At 41.1% G+C, this 16,276-nt stretch overlaps 1 protein-coding gene across 6 annotated transcripts in view; it reads left to right on the top strand.

Moving 5' to 3' along the window:
• Positions 1-16,276, top strand: part of TBXAS1 (thromboxane A synthase 1) — a 244,239-nt gene that overhangs the window by 158,645 nt on the left and 69,318 nt on the right. The window lies entirely within an intron of this gene.

Below are 16,276 nucleotides of genomic sequence, written 5' to 3'. Positions count from 1 at the left end.
GGTTTCAGGCTTTGGCTGGCATGCTTGGCTGAGGTGCTTTCATCATGAAATGCAGTTCCTCAGTCTCTCTTCTTAAAAGAGATCAAGGACAGAATAAGTAAGGAGAATGGTGACTTTCTCACCCCTCTGAGGTGTGGTGATGGGGAAGCAGGAAGAGTTTTGCATTGCTGCTGCATCTGTCCGAGCACTCCTATGAGTGTGGCACAGTACAAGCATTGCTGTCACAAGGGGATAGCAAATGTCTGCTTGGTTACCTGCTGCCAGTCACCACATGCTAGATCTGCTTGCTATTACTTGCCCTTTGACATTATCGCGCCATTTCTACTGTTTCCTCCGTTAAGCACCAGAGTACTTTATAGATCCCAGGCAAGGAACAGGCAGGTGGTATAATGTATATATTATTTACCCCAATCCAGGAAGCCCTGAAGCAGCCATAATAAAATAATCTGACATCTGTCATGATTTCCCCAGTATCTCCATCTAGCTGTGCTCCCATTTAGCCTTTTTCAGCCACTGCTGTTAATCTTCAGTTCTTCAGGAGCAGCATCCCCTACCTGCTATCTCACACATCCTACTACAGGCATGGTTTAGGCTCCAAACTGCCCTCATGCGGGTGAGCAGTCTCACTGATTTCTTGGAGCACTGCTCACATGCTTCAGTTGGCAAGAGCATAGACTTACATCGAAAGGTAGAGATGAAATCAAAGAACCTGGATGTTCATACTGACTAGATTGATGAAGTTTTTTGGGTGTGTGGAGTTGCCAGGAATGATCTGCCAGGAAAATGTTGCCAGGAAAATGTGGTTATCTTTGCAGAAAAAACTAACCTCCCTTGTTAAGAGGTGAGTAGAAGAGGCACTTCAGAGGGCCTTCAAAAGGTATCTTTACCCCACACTGGCAGAACTGGAGAGGTCCATGTGTGTCCATTACTCCACTGGAAGTCATTAGGCCAACAGGATGCCTTCAGAATCACAGGGAGGAAGGACTTAAACACTTCTGTCAATAAACCTTGCATGCATTTTTCTCCTATTTTCACCAGCCAGTGCAGGAAGTGAGTATGGACATTTGGCTTTGCTGATCTACAGCATATGAGAAACATCTTTTAATTGAGAAGGGTGTTTTTTTTAGCATTAAATAAAGGCTTTTTCACCCAGTGTAAAAATAAATAAACCCACATGCTCAGCTGTTGGTAATGTCAAGGGTTTTAATGACTTTTTAAATTATGTTTATGTGGTAAAAGCAGTCACTTAAAATATTGTTTATCAAAAATCCAGGCCAAAAGATAGTGTAAAGACTTTTTCAAATAACATTTGCAGTAAAAATTCTCAGAAAAACTGAAGGAGGGAAGAATTAAATGGCAAATCTGCCTTTTTCCAAAGAAACTGCCCCATTTATTTAAGGGAGAGAAACATTCTCTATTTGATTTGCTTTGGGCTTTGGTTTTCTTTGGTCAGTTTAGCTTCCATCTCCTTCCGTGTGCTGGGTGTTGTGGTCAGATCCTGTTCTTTCTGTTGTTGATGCTGAAGGAGAGAGGGTCAACACAGCTCTGATTTGTGTCCACAAACATAAGAAGAGCAAGAACTCATGCATTGAAGGTGAAATCCATCAAACAGTGGTTGGTATCACTGAGCTTTGCAGTGGATTGGCTGGTACAGGTGGAAAACAGATGAAGTCAATAAATAAATAAATAAATAAGAATGTGAGGGTTTGGGTCTCTTCCTTCTCCCCTGTAAGCTAGACCTGGCCTACCTCTCATTAATTTTTCCTTTACCCTCCCAGGCTTTCCCTGTGATGGCAAGGGGACCCTGTACTTGTCAGCCAGAGAGAAGCTGAAACACTGACAATTCTGTTTATGCCTGCAGTAATTCCCTGTAGGCAGTAACGTCAGTGCTGGCCACTTGTCCCAGCCTGATCCGGTGCTAGTAATGAGTATTCGCAGCATGCATTTCAATGTCTGATTAAATCTTTCTGAAAGGCCATCTGTTTGAGGAGGATGTGGCATAGGTTTTAATACTTTTTATACCTAGTACTCAATTCTGCTGTTTCATGACCTTAGACATTAAGTTTATCCCCTTGTTTGTTAGAACCTCTCCTGATGCTCCAGTCAGAGGAAATAATTGGATTGAGGCTGTTGCAACCTGTCGGCTCATGGTACATCTTTGGGGAAATGTTACTAGGTGTTGAGGAGTTGCACATAACCAGTGAGGCTTTACCATGTTGATGGCCCCCTTCCTTCTAGGATGGGAGTAAAGCATCTCTTTTCCCTCTTAGCACTCAGAGAAGGCAATGTGTAGTCACATATATATTGATACATGCCAAATCAGTAAGCAGTCTGTCCCTTCTATTGTATGTTCTCATCCATGAAAAATATCCAGCCTAAGCAGTGTTACCTGTGTCTTTTAGGGTCAATTTCCTTTAGGATTGGAAGCACTGATTCCTGTTGTGTTTCCCTCAGCATATCTTCTCTAATATGTATTTTCTTTCTTTCTTTTATTTGTTGTCAGGCCTTCAGGCGTAGTGTCAGTATTTGTCCCTTTGGTTGAAAAGAGAAACCTTCACTCTGAAATTATGCCCATTTGCTTTCTTTTCTAACTTTGCCTCCTCTCAGTTCCTCCTCTCTTCCCTATGTTGCTTTTGTGGTCTGTCCCTCCCAGGTTTCTCAGAAAAGCCTGCTTTAGGTCACTGAAAGCCCTTCCTTTTTCCTGCTTAATCCGTGATCTGGTCTTCATCCAGGGTGTGAGTGTTTCAGGCAACAAACAAAGGGAATCTTGTCATAGAACAACATCATCTGGAGATTAATTTCCTGCATAGCAGGGTGGTGGCCTTTAATGCCAAGTTGGGATATAACCTCTAATCTTCATTTGCATAACCATTTTTTAAAAACCTTTTATTAGTAGTATTATTTTAACCTTACTCTTGATCTAAACCTTCAAGGGATCTGCTGACTGGGACTGGGAGTTTTATGTATGTATTTTACCCTTGCCATTCACAGCAGTAGTATGTTTGGGTACTTTGTCTCTACAGACTTTTTTTCTGGTATATGTAAGTAGAGAGCATCTAAATTCGTAATTTAGAAAAAAAATAAATAAATAGATTTACTGACCTAACTGATATAATATGATAGTTTTCCCCTTCTCTATCAGTATTATCATTTTCAATTTTATCTTTCATATTTTGTCTTCTTTCATCTGTTACTGATTCACCTTCCTTCCTCCTGGTCTCTCAGAACTACAAGAGGAGTTGCAGCGCTTGTGATATTGCTGGGTTGATGTTGAAATGCTTCTCTATTAGTCTCTCTGTGTCTCTGTGTGCCTACTGTAACCCCTCAGCCCCATGCATTGCCTTCTTTTTTGCAATACAGCCTGACCTTTTCTGAAGCAGTTATGAAAAAGCTGTTCCATGATATTTCATTCTGGTCCAACCGTCTTGTCCATTTGTTGGTATGTTTTGATCTCTGGAGGTTTTTTCCTTGATCTGTCTCAACTGTTGGTGTCTACTTTGCACTCCTTTGATATTTCTCACTTTTCTCTTCTGTCTACTTATGGTAGCAGATCCATACTATAAGAGACACCAACAAGAGAACCGTTTGTGTGGTCAGCATTTTGGTGTCAAGAACATGAAGCTGTTTTCCTTTTGAACCTGGAGGCCACATCCAGTGCATGAAAGTGGCCAACTTCATTCTCTAAGTCCATTCTCTTGTAGCCACCATGCCTGAGCTGCCCTGGATGCTGCCTCTTTTTCCTCAGCTTGGAGCCAGCAGAGCTGGAGGCCTTTGGTAAACCCCAGCTGCTCATGACTGTCTCTGGATTTGGATGATAATTTAACATTTGGGTCCCTTATTGTGGGAAATGACAGATTCTCTGTTGCTGGAAGCCTTAAGGAAAGGTTTTATTTGAACGTGCCCTCTATGTCAGCTGGCTGCAAGGCAGGAATATCCACATGGCATTCCTTACTCTGCCTTTTGCAAAAGAACAGCCTGAACAATTGCAACAATTTCTCTCCCTCTCTGCAAATTTGCCTATGAAATCCTGCACAGCAGAAGTCAATGGCAACTTTGCCCTGCCTTCATATTCTCTGGCTGTGCAGGGATCTCTTCGCTTTCTCCAGAGTGATTACTCTTCCTTTTTTTTCCACCTTCTTGGATAAGCAAGCTATATCTAAGAGAGTCAGGCTAGAGGGGAGCCGAGCACCTCCTTTCTCTCATCATCAGAAACGTACACTTTTTAATAATGTAATCTCAATTAAAAACATACCAATTAAAATGGGCTTTTTAGCAGGTCTCTTGGGAGAGGGAGCCATAATTCACATTAAAATGTAAAGCTTCAGAAGCAGGGAGAGCTAGGTGCATTGCAAGTGCCCAAATATTCAGTGATTTTAATTACAATGGAAACTTGATAAATTGCTTTGTGCCACAATCCATTATTAACAGCTTAATGAATATCATTGCTGCCTGTTTTAAACTGCTCCACAGTGAAAAGTGTTGTCAGTATTTCAATTGCGAGCTGTGATTTTGTGTTTGTAACTCGACCCTTTAAAAAGAGGAGGAGGGTCGAGTGTGCAGGCTTGGCTTTGGGTTGGGTTAAGTGCTGCTGGCCGCAGCATCCCAGGAGAGAGAAAGGAGGAATGGTGGACCTTCTCTGTTTCACCAGTATTGGACTGGCCATGCTGCTTGCATGATGTAGAGCAATATCCCAGCTTCTGAGTGCTGTGCCAAGGTATGGGCACACAGAGGGCCCCCGTGCCAATGGAGGGGTCCCCAGAGCATGAAACTACCCTTGCACGTCCTGGTTTAATGCTCAATACCCATTAGAATCATAGAATCATAGAATGGCCTAAGTTGAAAAGAATCACAATGATCATTGAGTTTCAGCCCCCCCTACCAAGGGCAGGGTCGCCAACCACCAGACCAGGTTGCCCAGAGCCACATCCAGTGTGGCCTTGTATGCATCCAGGGATGGGTCAATCACAGCCTCCTTGGGCAACCTATTCCAGTGTGTCACCACCCTCTGTGTGAAAAACCCACTCCTAATATCTAATTTAAACCTCCCCTGTCATAGTTTAAAACCATTCCCCTTTGTCCTATCACCATCCACCATAAACAGCCATTCCTCCTCCTGTTCATATGCTCTCTTCAAGTATTGGAAATCCACAATGAGGAAGCCTTCTTTTCTCCAAGCAAACAAGCCCAGTTCCCTCAACCTTTCTTCATAGCAGAGGTGCTCCAGCCCTCTGATCGTAGTGGCCCTCTGGACTTGTTCCAAGAGCTCTGTACTGGGAGCCCCATGCCTGGATGCAGTATTCCAGATGGGGCCTCACGAGAGCTGAGTAGAGGGGACAGTCATCTCCCTTTCCCTGCTGGCCACCCTTTTATTAACGCAGCCGATAACACAGTTGGCCTTCCAGGCTGCTTGTGTGCACTGCTGGCTCATGTCCAGCTTCTCATCCACCAGGACCCTGAAGTCCTTCTCTACAGGGCTGCTCTCAAGGCGTTCTTTGCCCAGTCTGGGATTGCCCCTGCCCAAGGGGCTGGAGCAATCTTTGGGCTGTCTGCTCACAATGGAGCGGAGCAATAGTGTCCAAGCCTGTGAGTTTGTTTTGGAGTAAGCAGTGTGGGTTGGTACACATTTAACAATTTTTAGCTAACAAAAAGCTGATTTGAGGTACGGCATTTGGCAAGTTCTTCTGGAGCACTGAAGTGTAAACAGTGATTGTGTGCTGAGCTTTGAACAAGAGCAAAACATTTATTTCTTTTCTTGACAGTTGTTATAATGGTTGTAATTGTGCTAATGTTAGGATTGGTAAAATATGTATTTCTATGTATATATTTATATGTATGTTTATACTAAACTGCTGCCTTTTTCTCATTTTTGAAAGCAACTTAATATTGCAAGCATAAATGTTATTATTAGGAATGCTATTATTTTATATGCTAACAGCAGGTATAGCGGGCTGGTAGTTGTGCCCCACTGAAGTGTAGGGATTTAATCTGTAGGGGTTTAAATAGTCATGAGCTGGCTTCTGTGAGATTTATTATTTATTGTGGGTGTTCTGTTTTCACTTTTCACTTGTGTGGTCTGACCGGAGGGTCATGATCTCCAAATTGGGGTCACTGGCAGGTGTGTGACCAGATCTTTGTGAGATAGCAGATAGATCTCAGAACAGAAAAGGCTAAGAATTACTATTCTAATTGAGGAAAGTCACAATTGCATGTCTGGGATAAACATGATTTGTCTGAATGTAATTAATGTTTCAAGTTTTGCTATTATTATTCCTGTTAAGTTTTTTTTTTTTTTCTGGAAACAACAAAAGCCTATTCACTCTCCCCATCTCAGAAATGGCATTGTTACTCATAGTGATATTAACTTGCACTCTGTCTCATTTTGCCAATTACACAGAGCTCTCCTGGTTCATTATATCAATAATTACACATAGGATTATTTTTTTTTTCCTTGTGAAAAATCTTTCATTGACAGAGGAGTAATGACGCCTGTAAGTTGCTTAAGTATTGCTCAGTCAGGGATCTGTAAGATGTGGGAGATGTCCTCCTAATTTCAGGGAGAAAGACAGCTGGTATTCTGACATACTGTTAATATTCATGTGTTTCTGAATTTGTATGTATTTTTTTTTAAGCGTGTGACTTTAGGAAGCATTCCAGACCACGGTGCTGCCTGACTGTTATTTTTCATGTATCTCTATACTGGCAGAGGACAAAGTGGCATGAAAATACATAAAATGCCGTCTAATTTTTCTTTTGTTCTTTCATTCATGCACAACATGCTTCTTCTGTGTGTTTATCAGTGTGTGCAAAATGCCTATATTTGCAAGATAATGGACGTGTAAATATTAGAAAGTCGAACTGAAACTCTCTGAAGGGAAGGGAGAACGCTTCCTGCTACCGAGGAGCCATCTATTGGATGAAGCTCATAACTGAACCGAGCATCCGTGAAACTGCAGAGAATAACACAATTTGTTATTGGTCACTGGGCAGAAAATAATCCTTTCCTTCCCAACGCTGCTTTTACCAACTGTGCTGAAAATCAGTACCCCTTCACGCACAGGAGTGGAGATCCACATGTAGAGGAGATTTATATACTATTGGTAAAAGCCAGTTTAATATAGCCAGAGATCTGATATAAATCCTACTGTATGTGCAGGTGTGATTGTGAATGGATAAAGCAGCAGTGGGATTGCCCATCAGCACTGGAGGGCAGTTGCTCAGAGAAGCAATAGTAAGGAAAGAGGTGTTTTTCCGATTGCTAATAAAGACGATAAATAGCATTGTGCTTTTCATAGCAGCACATAGCGTTTACGCCAGTCTAACAGCGGTAATTAGCTTAGTTAAAAAATAATGAGATTTTTTGTTACCCAGAATTACTCGATGCCCTCACAAAACTGAATAACGAGGTGTTCCTTCCCGCAAAATGCATGCAGTGTGTATATAAAGTGGTACAAAAGGGAGAATCTGGAACAAACTGTGGGAAGAGATGCGGGAAGACAGGATGTGACCATTAAAGCCACCAGACTTCTCAGTGGCTGTTTGAAGTGAGTGGTGGGGCTTTAAGGAAGAATGAGGAATAAAGGAGAAATAATGAGATTTCTATGCATTATCTGTGAATGTCAGGCAACTGCTAAAACCAGGACTGATTATTAATCAGAAATTAAATTTAAGTAAATACAATTATAATCTCTGGCAAATAAAATGAAAATGGACAGTGGGGCTGTCTGCAACAGCAGCCTTTATTGAGTGGTTTCAGTCAGTGGAGGGTCAAGCTGCTGGGTGTCAGGCACTTATCCTAAAACACTCCCTTCCTGCATCCTCCCTTCCGCCTGCAAATAGAGGAGGGGAGAAGTGTTGGATGGTTCACTAGGTGATAAGCTTGGGGAGAGGGTGTGTGCATACAGCATGCAGTAGGGTGGTCAGCTCTGTGCTGAGCTGGGAGTTGGTACCAGTTTCACTCACTGGTGGGCATAGGGGTCCTAGACCAAGCTCTTCTCCTTCCCCAGTTACTTTTTCTCTTATTGCATTTGCCCTCCATGTATTCTGTTAAACTCACTCCTCCACTTCCAAAAAGCAAAGCGTGTACAAGCAGAAGAAACATAGCTACAGCATGTGCGTACCCAATATTTACTGATAATAGCAGCAGTCATTATCAGAGCGTTATGATGCTGAATGTTTTGCAAATACAGAATAAGGAGGTTCCAATGTCATTCAGTGCTTGCTTCTATATGGTGTGTAGTGGTGGTTAGGTAAATGTGTGAGTGATGGCATTCAGCATCTGGAACTGTAATTACTCTTCATCCCATATCTGACTTCAGCCAAGTCAGGCCTCCAGCTGGGATCTCTGGCAAGAGGTCTACACATTTAAGATCAAAAACATCCTCCTTCCACATGAGCCATGAAGACCTATGCTCAGCTTGTCTCAAGCGGAAATAGTTCTCTGCTCTCTCTTCACTAAGAACCAAAATTTGTGTTTGTCTCTGGATTATGTAGGGATGTTGTCAGAAGATATCTGTTGTCTTTCAAGATGTGAGCACTTCAGTGCTGCTTGCAGCATCATCAGGTGAAGGGAGATGAGGCCCTAACAAAGAAATCAGAAATCCCCCCATGCTTTCAGGTCCTATTAGGCTGCCTGTGCCTTTGTAGATAACTAAACACTCTTAATTTAACCCTAATTTTTGGAGGTCAGAGAGCCTGAGTAGCAGCATGAAGATGGAAACCAACTGGGAAATTCTGTTTGCCCAAAGCCCAAGTGAGGTTGTAGAGCTTCAAGCGCCAGAGTTTGTTCCACTGCCTGAAAGCTCAGTGTGTGTAATAGGAGCCAAAGAGGGTATTCTCAACTCCTTGGACCAGAATAGAAGTTCTGTGCAAAATATCCAAGGAAGAAAACAGTAGCATGCTTTTCTCTCTCATCTCTTGTACTGAGCAACATCCAGCAGTACAGTTCACTCTTACCTTTAACAGAGCATGAGGTATCTTAAATTTATAAACTTGTACATATGAGTTGTGGAGCTCCAGACATGAGGGGTGCAGCAGGGTGCCATCTAATGATTGTCAATGTATGCAGTGACTCCCTGGAGGAGAAGAAAACTCTTAAGTAACAAAAATGGCTCAGAGCTGGGGCAGACCGCCTGGGCAGGCTGTGGGAATCTGGAGCTTGGCTGGGTTTTTAAGAGCAGGTTAGACAAACAGCTGTCAGGGCCAGTTTGGCTGATCCTGCCTTGTGGTGGGGGGGTGGAGTAGCCTCTTTCTCTTGATGTGATGGTGCTTTCTGCTTTAAACTTTCTGAGTCTGTAAATCTGTTTTCATCCTAGGTCTTAGAGGGGTTTCTGAAATCATCATTAGCTTTTCCACATGGGGCTTTCTAAGGTTTGATGTGTGCTGTACTGATTTTACAGATGGAGAAGCTGTAAGTGTATTATTTTAAAGGCAAAATAGGGAACTCAGTTCTAAGCATCCTGGCTTCTTCTCTGGTGGTCAGTGCTCTAACTACTAATTCACATTGCCCGCTCTGTTGATATGGTAGCCAACTCAGCCAATAAAATCTGTAATCTGTGTTATGATTGAATTTATAGTTTAAAAATAATTATTATTTTAAAAAACAGCAGCATAATGTCAGACACATGCAGGAGATGTTTTATACTTTTCATGGTAAGGTACTTTGAACAGCTTGCTGGCGTACCTGCCCATTCAGGGTCCTGCCTGACGCTTTAGAGAGCATTTATGTGATATTGTTATAGGGACACTTCTTTCTTTGAAAAAGAAAGCAAATACACTGATGTGGTTTTTGACATCAAATATGGTGTCATTCAGTATTTGTGCTCTCTTCCTTCAGTGGACTACAGACAGAAACTCCCATGGGAGTTTAGAGCTGATAATGTATACAAATATTAGAACAAGCCCAAAATAATAGGAAACCTTCCTAGTCTGGGATTTGACTGCAAATGTTAAGATTAACCAAGCTGCCAAAAACTTTCAATTTCCAAGCAGAATACTCAGTGAATACTTTTCTTTTTTTTTGCTTTGAATTTACTCAGGATTTGAACTCAAGTCACATTGCTTTGTAAGGCATGCTTGCCTTTAGAAACTCAGCTCATTTACAATCAAAACATTGCAGTGGATCCTCCAGCTGATGTTAACAAATGCAAACAAAGCATTTTTTTTTTCTGCCAACTGCTCTTGAACAAGGATCAGACCCTGCAGTTCAACAGAGTCGGAGTCCTTCCAGTGCTGAGTGTTGTCAGCGAGAGCACAATCCACACAGCCAGCAGGGCTATCAGCTCTGGCCTTCCAGTTAATTCCAGCTTCTAAGTTCAAGCACAAGACGAAAGGAAGATCTCTCTAAGAGATATAGGGGCTTGTGTGTTTGCAGAGAGACTGGCTTATTTCATGATTTCACTGAGAAACCAAATGAAACCTGTTGGTGATGTTGAGTGTGACCCTTTCAAAGCTGTTTGGAAAAATGATAGTTATAGTGGGATGGCATTTTGTGCCTCTTTTTCAAGAGGATCTTGGTAGCTGCTGCAGTGCTTTACTGATAACTGCCGTGTGACACAGGGTCCTCACCTAAAAAGATATTTCCTTAGTTAAACTTACAAAAAGTGACCTTGATATAAACAAATATAGCAGTGTTTCTATGAGTTTGCAGAAAAGAATATTTCACTGAGATCAGAGCTTTATATCAGTTAGATAAGGATTCTGAAGCTTAGCTTCTGTTTTTTTGAGCTGCCACGAGAGCATTTCAGAAGGGCTAGGAAGGTCTGCACAGCTTACTGTGTATGGTATTGTACTAACAGCATCATGTTTGTATGACTTTTGTGCCACAACAAGTGCTTTACAGAATACTAAGTAATCATGTTTTCTAGAATGATTCCTTAAGTTGCTTTTCATAGTTTTGTTATATTCTCAAGACGGGGAATTGAACTATTGAAGCAGTACAAAATTCAGCTATACTTTGTACAAAATCCAAGTGAACTCACAGCTTTAGGAACAAAAACTGAGATGTGTAGGTTGCTCTGAAAGTAATGCCTGCTATTTATTCCACAGAAACTACAACAGATACAAAGAGCACAATAATATTCATTGATTGAGAAAATTTTTGGCTACAAAATACTGTTTTTTCACATAGTCACCGCCATTAGTTGTATGTTTTCAAGAGCATTCACACCATGCTCATAAAAACATGCATTTGCACAAGTGATCCACTGTTCCACAGCTGCTCTGGCAGTGTCATTGCCTGGAAAACATTGCCCTCACAGTCCATCTTCCATTGGCCCAAACTGATGGAAGTCAGAAGGTGCCAAATCCTGACTATATGGTGGGTGTGGTAGGGCAGCCTAGCCAAGATAGAGATGTGCTCCACGATCTTTAAACCATGATGGGGTCTTGCACTGCAGTGCTGCCAGAGAAAGGTTGTCTTCTTCTTAGGTCTGGAAGTTCAAGCCCTCAGCTTAGTCAGTGTTGCACTGTAGATGTCAGAGTTTATGATCTGTGTGGATTCCCGTAAATCCAGAAGGATCACCTCTGTCCTATTCCAAAAGACAATGCACATTACTTTACCCACCGAGGGCTGTGTCTTGAAATATTTTTTTGATAGGGTATTCACATCACCTCTCCATGGGCTGCTGTTTTGACTCCGACTCATAATGATGACACCACAGCTCATCCACCAGTAATGATATGATCCAGGAAACTGTCACATTCAGCCTTATGTTGGTTCAGTAGGTCCTGACAAACCTGCATATGGTGTCCTTTCTGTTCTTGTGTGAGCATTTGTGCTACCCACCTGGCACAAACTTTGTGATACTCCAGCATTGCCACTATGATTTCCAGTGCATCAAAGCTGATATTCTGCTCTGTATGCAGTTCCCTGGTCATAATCTGCTGATTCATGTGGATGAGCTGATCAAGATGTTCTTCATTTCATGGCGCGAAAGCTATGCGTGGCTGCCAGAACCATGGCCTGTCTTTTCACATCGCTGTCGCCACTGCTGAACCACAGCACCTACTGCCTCACTGTGCTCACATCCACTGTTTGGTCTCTATCGACACTCAACAAGTGTTAATGAATGTCAGTGGATGCCATTTTTTTGCATGCAAGAATTCAGTGACGCACCTTTGTTTCATACACACCTCTATGTCAGACACCATTTGGTCACACTGACTCTCTTCTGCCATCTGTCACACAGCAACAACATGGAATGTAATACTGGTGAGAAGGTTTGACCTCTACTGCCATATCGCCAACTTTCTCCTGACGTTGTGGACCAACATAATAAAATAGGACATGTTACTTTGGGAGCTCGTACATTTGATAGTCTATCTTAAGTAATTACCTAGCAGAAGATTCATATGCCTCAGTCTCTCTATTGAAAATGTAACTGAAGGGCTCCCTGGATCCTTAGATCAATAGTGAATTTGCCAAAGGGTTGGCCAGTATGTCAGTATTTGATATAAAAGCACACTTCTCTGTTTAGGGTGGAAAGAGATGGAGACATCCCCTTCCCCCAAGATCCTCGTCCCCTGTGAGAAGAGTCATGACACATTGCATGTGAATGATATCTCTCTTTTCTTCTGACAGTTGCAAAACTTGAAAGTGGTGATTTAAGGAGGGGTGATAGTTACTGCCTTTCCTGGTATAGCACACATCTATTCTTCCACTACGTAGCACATAGCTCGTTACGGTTCTGTGCAGAACAATTTCTCTGCATGGCCAGGTGATGCTTAAGGAGACTAATGAGAGAAATGATATGGCCCAGAACACTGGTGTCAGGAAATATATTGCAAGGTGTCTATCTCAAGGAAGCTGAAAGTAGGACTTGTCTTATTATATATTTCAAAGGGGATGTCTGTGTCACCACCAAGTTAGGCATATAATCTGTCCATGCTGCATTCAAATTACAATTTTTCAAATACTATGTTTCCATTCAATTTTCATTGTCTTACTGATAAACTCTTTGTTGTATCAGGGCAAACTAGAGTCCATCTCAACAGCACACCATTCTTTTGAAGCAGGAACTTGTTTCTAAGGCAATTGTAATATAACTATGCAAGTATCAGAGGACAGGATAGAGGCTATTGTGGGCTTTTGCTTTTCACAAGGAAAATCAGAAGACAAATGTCCCTAATGGTAAAAGGAAGCCAGCAGCCACACGTGATGACCAGAGAATGTTTTTGTGCAGTAACACTGTCAGTGCCTGCTCTGCTGTCAAGCTGAAGAACTGGTTTCTTTTTTTTCTTTTTCTATTTTCTTCTTTTTTTTTAAATGCCGTCAACCTCAGAAGAGAAAAACCCTGTGAATTTTCATGAGATACCTTTTCCTCATTTCCAGCACTTAAAAATCCAATTATATTTGGTTTTATGCTAGTATTTGCCTCTATTGCCATTGTTAGGTTTTTGAGTCAGAGTGATTTTTCTATTCTGATGGTGCGGAAGAAAAATATGTTTCATTATGACTGTTTATAACCCTGGAAATCTTTTCTCTCACTTGGTTTGATGATTATTTTTATGTTGCGTTCTATACTGATGCCTAAAGTGAAGCAGAATGAACCATAAGGAAGAGAACCTTTGCTAAAATATATCATCTCCTTGCATAGTGTAAAATTATCTTGAACAAAGCTTGCATCTTACAAATGTTATGCTTCTTTCCTCTCACTATTGCTCAAGTAGTTTTTAGAGATGAATGTGTTTTTTTGCAAGGATTGTTTATGAAACTGTTGTTCTTAGCAATCTATGCTCACCTGTGAACAAATCGCATAGCACAGATAAGACAGTCAGTTGTTTCTAGATAGTGTGACCTTATAAGCAGATTCTGTAGCAAGACAAGGTTTTAAATTTCTAACCAAATATGTTAGGAGAGTAATAAAAAGAGCTCCTCAAAATGGCCACGGAGGCATTTCAGAGCACATTCTTGGGAATATTCACTCGTGCTAGCATTCATTAAGTTTGTTTTCGGCAAAGATTATCATGAATGAAATTTCATTCAGTAGTCATTGTGATTATCTCTGTACTATGACAGCGATAACAATATGCTTTGTACAAAGTCCAGATCTGATTTTATTTAAGGCTGGAGAAACATCTTTTAGAATCTCCAGAGAATGTATTGTCTAAATATAAGACCAAACTCAGCTTACAGTTCATGACTTGGGACTGCAAATCCTTGGAGAACAGTGAATTTATTTACAAGAAAATTCACAGCTAGAGAAGGATAAATGCAGAATTTCTCCAAATGTTACACCATTTGAACAATATTATATTACAGTGGTTCAACTCCAATGAATATGAATGTAATTATACCATTTTAAAAGTAGTTTAAAGAATGAAGGACTAGTTGTATGAATAAAAGGAAGTATCTCTACAGACACAGTTCATTATTTTACTGATGTAGTTTATCCACTCGCTAACGAACACAGTGGAAGTGTTTTGTTTTGGTTTGTAACCACTGTAACCCAAATATATGTATCAGTGTAATCCCTGAAGTGTTGGACATGCCAAGAGCTGCACTCTCTGTTGTACGGTATATGGACTCCCAGCTTGTTAATAAACTCCCCCTGGAGATGTTAAATGGAACTTTCAGCTGTGGATAGCATGAGTATGCATGAAATCTTGTTTCCTGCAGTCTGAAGGAAAATAAAAGAATGGAGTTATTCTATAACACTTGACTAGAATCGACAGTTTGAATCTGGAAACTGTGCCTAAGTCTAGGCTCAAGGAAGTATTTTCATAGCTGGACACTGTTCACTGGGCAGTATGTATATAATTTTGCTTTCTGTGCCTTTGCTTCCTGGGAGGAGAAGCACTTATCTGGTGCCTTGAAGGTGATGCAGTTTGGCCAATTTGTAGAGTGCTTTCTGAGCACAGTGACTAGTGCTATCTACTCTCTAGAGCATTAACTCTCAGGTACAGCAGGACACAGTATACACTATGGACATAAGTACAAGTACATAATGTACATGTGCAAAATGAAAAGTTTCTGTGGAGTGGAGAGAGAGAGCTGCTAAAGATGCAGTATGCTAATTCCTTATATTACTCAGACTTCAAATTAACCACTCCTTTTTGCTGATAGAAATTACTTGTTCTCAGTCAGAGCAGTTTGTTGGCAGCAGAGAAAAGCACAAGACTAAACATTTCTCTTATTTCATTACTCTCTTTTCCCATGTCATACAGAAAAAGAAACAAAACACAAAAAACAAACAAAAAACCACACCTGATTAATTCCTTTGACATTTGTATTAATTACCCCTTCCTTAGTCTTATCTCATTTTTCTGTCCTTTCCTCTCATGTTCTCACTTCTTCGTCTCTGAAATTATATCTTCATAATAGTCACATGCAGGTTTACAGGGTTTGGTTTGGTTAGGCTTTAGTTTTCTGTGAGGAAGGCTTGCCTCTTCTCTTGCCCATCCCAGTGCACAAGGTATCACATGCTGGTACTGTAAGTTCACTTACACTTGTAAGTCCTTGAGTTATCATGTATTCTGTTAGTATTTGAGGAACTGAAAATCAATCATATAGCCTTATGGCTTAGGTTCAACACAATTCTATTATGCCCACTTGAAAATGTCAATTCAAACCTTTTGTCTTATATTTCAAAGCCTAATCAAGCTTGCTGTCCAGGCTGGTTTGGAGTCAACTCACTCTTGTCCATGGGTCTGTTTATTAGAGTTTTTCTGTCAGAAACTAGTGCAGAAGAAAACAGTTTTCATAACAGTACAATCATTCAATGGATGTTTTGCAAAGACAAGTTGCCCAGACAATTTTTTTAGCAGAGGAGTGCTTACAGTTGTAATGCACTTCTGCAAATATGTTTCCAGAAAGGAAAAGTGAACAACCTGCACTGATATCAGAATGTTTGCAACTGTCCTTTCTTATTAAAAGTACTAGTTTATTGAGATTAGTTCCTAGTCCTCTCTTGTCAAACTGGTACAGAAATGATTGTGGATGCCAACCGAAACCTAGGAGACTTTTCATATCTTGGACCACATGAATAAGTGGGGATGATGCCTCCAAACAGACAGACCAAAAATGCTGGAAGAACAAGCTAAGCAGGGGTTCTGCCCCCTCTGCTTGGCAGAAGTTCCTGGGACCATGTTTTGGGTATGTAAGAGTACTTCAGGTAAATGTGAAAGACTCACCGTGAGGTTGAAAGAAGCTCCTTTTGGAGTGAGCCATTAGCAATCATCTGTGAAAATATGTACCTTTACTTATTGGAGGATTGGAGACAGATGACTCTTGTCCTTTAGAGAAGAACACAGTGATAGGCTCTTAGTGGTGGCATTTCTA

This window comes from Excalfactoria chinensis, chromosome 1, assembly GCF_039878825.1.
Source record: "Excalfactoria chinensis isolate bCotChi1 chromosome 1, bCotChi1.hap2, whole genome shotgun sequence".
Classification (NCBI taxonomy): Eukaryota; Metazoa; Chordata; class Aves; order Galliformes; family Phasianidae; genus Excalfactoria; species Excalfactoria chinensis.
The sequence above is the reverse complement of the archived record's forward strand: the minus strand, read 5'-3'. Positions and strand labels throughout refer to the sequence as shown.